Source organism: Sinocyclocheilus rhinocerous, unplaced genomic scaffold, assembly GCF_001515625.1.
Source record: "Sinocyclocheilus rhinocerous isolate Xijiao unplaced genomic scaffold, SAMN03320098_v1.1 scaffold453, whole genome shotgun sequence".
Classification (NCBI taxonomy): Eukaryota; Metazoa; Chordata; class Actinopteri; order Cypriniformes; family Cyprinidae; genus Sinocyclocheilus; species Sinocyclocheilus rhinocerous.
Window position 1 is genome coordinate 1,250,213 of NW_015655565.1, and position 5,626 is coordinate 1,255,838.

The following is a 5,626-nucleotide window of genomic DNA, read 5'->3' on the forward strand; positions in this document are numbered from 1 at the left end:
CTTGGCCAGCTGACCAATCAGAGCAGAGTAGGCTTATGGAAGGGAGGGGTTTACAGACATTTCGCTCAGAACTGAATCGAACGAACCATTTCGAAATCATGGACAAATGACTCTATGTATAAATGTATATTCTGGGAAAATTACATTGTTTTCTGACCTTAGTTGCATTTAAACCTGTTGTAGGGGACTCCAACACAATATTAGGACACTTTAAAAAACCATATGACCTGCTCTTTAATTACTAACTCAGAGACAAAAATATGAAAAGCATGAAACATGAAACAATATAACCCAGGATTACATTATCCCAAGTTGATTGGCTTCGGGAAAACAAAGCAAGCTCAGAAGATTTCTCTGAAGTCACAAGTGCACTCTCCCATCCTCTTTGGTGAGCTTCTGTTGTTCAAGCGCTGTGACTAGACAAACTGTCCCTGCTCTTCTTTTGGACAACCCAGCTGGAGCAGGTCTACAGCAGAACCCCCACTGTCTTCTTCAGAACCCCATCTCACGGGTTATATGATAAAGTGATGAGGGGGTGCTATGAGCAACTAGATGGGAATAGACTCTATTTTTAGAGTGTCAACATGGAACACATTCTAGAACATGCTCCTCAGGGAACACTGGCCTTAAAATTCCTGAAGGACATTAAGCTGCAGTCACCTGGTGGACAAGATAGAATTACTATTGTGAATATAAAGAGTTAAGAAAACCATTTTAAAATGCCCAACGAATTCATCATTACTTGACCTATTTAGAGTGCAGTTATAGCAGCATAACCTTTGCCTTTAAGTATCTTCTTCTATTACCACCCATATGTTTAGTAAACGCACTTTTAGCATAAGACAGGCAGGAACAGGATAACAGGGTGTATTTCAATAGCTACTAACTTCTTCCCGTCTTCTGTAGCACAAGACAGCTGCTGCTGCCATGCTGTAGCACATGATAGTAGTGACACATCAAATAGCGATTGTGTTTCACTGTGACTTGTGGGTTATGTTTTAAATATCTGGAGAAAAAAGTCAGGGCCAAAGGTAGGGCTGGGCAAAAAAAATCGATTTTCCGATTAATCGTTTTTTAAAATGACGTCGATTCGATATCGATTCTCAAAAGCCGCGAATCGATCTTTTCCAGTATTTATTTCAGCACACATTTAAAACAAGATCTGATTAACGTGAATCTTATCATTAGTCATCTCCACTAGATGTCACCCTTATTTACCTTGCGCGATGTTACAACAGAAAGCCTGTCATTCATTCAGCACTTATCATGGCCATACGCGCAATCCGCAATTCTCAAGTGCAATATTATAGTAATACTATAAATCTGCGGATGCATTTGATATCACGCATAAGGCACCATGATTTCCGCAATGAATGAATGGCGGATGGTGCGGCGCACTTTTTTGTTTACTACACACATACTAAAGCGCGGATGACGCTCGCGGTGTTTTCAGCTTCTGCCTTTTCACTATATGATGATATGAACACGAATGTCATCTCCAGCTGCTCTGAGAGTCACTTCAATAGCATTTTACCGTTTCATTTGAAAAATCTACCGTGATATCACATACACAGCAGCTGGAAGTTCTTCACGGCAACCCGTCAAAATAAAAGTTTAGTTTAACGTCAGAATATATTACTATTTAGCAGTCTTAAGAATCAATGCTACTACTTCTTATAAATATTAATAAATCTTTATTTTTAAAGGAATAATCACATCTGTTTTCTTTTTAATTTTAACAGTAAACCTCTGTTGTGCAGCACTTTGTTTGCCAAAAAATAAAAGGGTTTAATTTTCATTATAAATTAAATTGTTTTATGCCTTCTTCTGATTACCAGAAAAATTAAGAACATTTTATAGGGCCCTATTATTGTTTAAAAAAGGACCCTATACAAAAAAAAGAATTGGTTTAAAATACAGGCATGTGGTTCTTAATTTCTTTTTATTAATTCACCATTTGTAAACTGATGTTTACTGTAAATTTTTTAGAAATATCAATAGCATTTGTATTAAAACTATATTCACTGAATGTAATTAAAAAAAAATCGAGAATCGAATTGAATCGAGAGGTTGCGAATCGAAATCGAATCGAATCGGGGCATCTGAATCGATACCCAGCCCTAGCCAAAGGTCACAAATCATGAAATCAGCACATGCAGACGTTTAACTAAATTGTATTTAATTGCATCTACAAGTTGCAGCTAGGCATCAAAAAGTATCAGTTCTCATTTGCCACAGCTATCGTGTTCAAACATTTTTTATATTTTTTCTTCTTTTTGTAGATAAACAAATGAATCAAAAACAAAACAAATCTAACAAAACAAAACAAAAAGTTATTTCGCTTTCATTATGTTTTCATGTTATTTCATGTATCTTCATTTTATTTAACAAAACTAAAAAAGTAAAACATCTTGTGAAGATGATGTTTTAAAGGTGACATATCATGAAAATCTGACTTTTCCAGGTTTTAAGTGCTATAATCAGGTCCCCGGTGCATCTACCAACCAAGGAAACGTGAAAAAGATTAACCCAGTAACTTTGTTTTGGTAAGCCTTTTTCTGCAAGCGTCTGAAAAAACGAGCGGTAATCAGTGTTGAGTCCTACTGTAAGGTTAACCCTGCCTGGTTTACATGTTTGAAAATGATCAACAGTTTCGGGGGAAAAAAATAGAAAATTTAATTTAGAAAAGTAATCAAATGCAATCAGTTATATTGTTGAAATAGTTACTTATTACATTTTAAATAGGGTTAATTGTAGGGCTGGGCAAAAAAGTCGATTTTCCGATTAATGGTTTTTTTTTAAATGACGTCGATTCGATATCGATTCTCAAAAGCCGCGAATCGATTTTTTCCAGTATTTATTTCAGCACATTTAAAACAAGATCTGATTAACTTGAATCTTATCATTAGTCTTCTCCACTAGATGTCACCCTTATTTACCTTGTTACAACAGAAAGCCTGTCATTCATTCAGCGCTTATCATGGCCATACGCATGATTCGCAATTCTCAGGTGAAATGCTATAGTAATGCTATAAATCTGCGGAAGCATTTGATATCACGCATAAGGCGCCATGATTTCCGAAATGAATGAATGGCGGATGGCGCGGCGCACTGTTTTGTTTACACATACTAAAGCGCGGATGACGCTCGCGGTGTTTTCAGCTTCTGCCGTCTCACTATATGATGATATGAACACGAATGTCATCTCCAGCTGCTCTGAGAGTCACTTCATTAGCATTTACCGTTTCATTTGAGAAATCTACCGTCATATCACATACACAGCAGCTGGAAGTTCTTCATGGCAACCAGTCAAAATAAAAGTTTAGTTTAACGTTCTACTGTCAGCATATATTACTATTTAGCAGTCTTATGACTCAATGCTAGTACTGCTAATAAATATTAATAAATCTTTATTTTTAAAGGAATAAATCACATCTGTTTTCTTTTTAATTTTAACAGTAAACCTCTGTTGTGCAGCACTTTGTTTGCCAAAAAATAAAAGGGATTAATTGTCATTTGATTAGGATAAATTAAATTAATGTTTTATGCCTTCATCTGATTACCAGAAAAATTAAGAACATTTTATAGGGCCCTATTATTGTTTAAAAAAGAACCCTATACAAAAAAAAAGAATAGGTTTAAAATACAGGCATGTGGTTCTTAATTTCTTTGTATTAATTCACCATTTGAAAACTGATGTTAAATAGGCATTTTCAAAATGATATAATAAAATATCTGTGGAGTATTTTGAGCTGAAACTTCACAGGCACATTCTGGGGACACCAGAGACTTATATTACATATTGTAAAAAGGGGCATAATATGTCACCTTTAAGTGTACGTTTTGAGTGAAGATGATCGTTGTTTTAATTTTATTTGTCTTTTTATCTTCAAGATTTTCAACCTTTGATCTTTCAGTAGAAATAATGCTTGATTTTCTGTATTGAGCGCTCACAATGAAGGCACATCAGTAAAACTGCAGTTATATTACTACAACGTAAGTTACAGTATGCCGTAGTTCACACTATGGAAAACTTTGAACGTGGAGCATTATACATACTCCCAAAACAAATCCTTCAAAGACAGATTTCAATTGAGTAAGAAATAAATGTGTGGGATTGAATCGTTTGTGTGGAGTTCTCACAAAACATTGTTTATTGGAAGGAATTTTCTGGCCTTTGATGCTTAACAACGCATCGCTATTTTTACACCAACACTTGTTCTCCTCGAACGAAGAGATATTGTTTTCACCCGGTGCATAAACACACATAAACACTAGTTGGCTTGGAATAGCGTGCCGCTTATCAACAGGAAGTTACAGTTCCTACTATGGAAATGTCATTGTTTGACTCCTACAATACACATTAAGGGGCTTTCTGTAATCAGCTGGGGACTGAGGGGCTGGGAGCCATTTCTGCGCTCTAACAGAGAAAGAGTGAGTGTACTTCACAAACCAAAGAAAGATTCCTGAACAATGGATTTGACAGGATATAACTTATAGCAGGAAACTCTGAATGGTTACCCACTCTAATGTAATCTTCAATCCATCATACTGACCAGTTATATTGTGCCAACAAACAGACCATTTAACAGCCTTTTATTAAATTAATAACAGTCTTTAGTTCAATGCATCACGTAGACCCACAGAAATGTCTACTATTTATGTTTGGTAGGACAAAAGGAGCCTAAGTTGAGCTTGGCTGAGATGCAAAACTAGCTTTCTTAGTGACAGCACACGGCGTCCTCTTGCCTTTAATCATTAGCCTTATGGCCACAATCAGACAGTCTTGTCAGAACATTAATCTGGTTACTGAGGCCTTTTATGACAGCTTAAGCTCTGCTAAGTCTCATAACCCATGTATCACATTTCCCTATCAGGAGCGATGGTACGTCAACTGTGTAATTACTTCCACTCACATGCAAACAAAGAACTTCACATTCCTCCTGTCAAATATTTTCTCCATGCATTTACTTTGCTTGTCTTGATGTAATTAGGTGAGTCAGAACAAGTGGATGTTATAGGCAAGATGGGCTTGTCAGAATACAGGGGGGTTTTGACAGCATCGTTGCTACACAGGTCAGCTGGTTTACTCTAAGAAACTCTTAAAGCAATGACAAGAGAATATCTCATTAATCCTAAGGTGCACTGAAGAAAAACAATCATTGGTTTAACTTAATTCAGTTGTGGACATTGTAAATGGAGTTTCTTAACATTAAATTTAACTGTGAACTCTTCTCAAATGCATTGCGCAGTGGAAACTTAACTCAGTTGAACAGACAGAATACAATTAGACAAAAGTCAATAAAATTGATGAAAAGGTAATCCCAACTGGTTTGAACATGGAGATTTTGAGTGAATAAACAAATGCAATTTTGAGCTGTTTATTTATTTTTCTTCTCACATTGAACAAATGGACATATTTTATGGTATTAATTCGACAAAATGAAGACTGAAAGAACATACAGTATGCCGTTTCAATTGTCTACTTAAAATATACTATAACTAAATAAATAAATCTGAAAGAACATCTCAATAAACATAATTGAAACTTTGCATTTGTATGCATCATCTTTTAATTCATAAATTTATGTTTTATGTTTATGTCTATAACCCTAAGACAATCATA

At 35.5% G+C, this 5,626-nt stretch overlaps 1 long non-coding RNA gene across 1 annotated transcript in view; it reads right to left on the bottom strand.

Moving 5' to 3' along the window:
• LOC107718433 (uncharacterized) overlaps positions 1-5,626 on the bottom strand; it is a 50,273-nt gene that overhangs the window by 33,476 nt on the left and 11,171 nt on the right. The window lies entirely within an intron of this gene.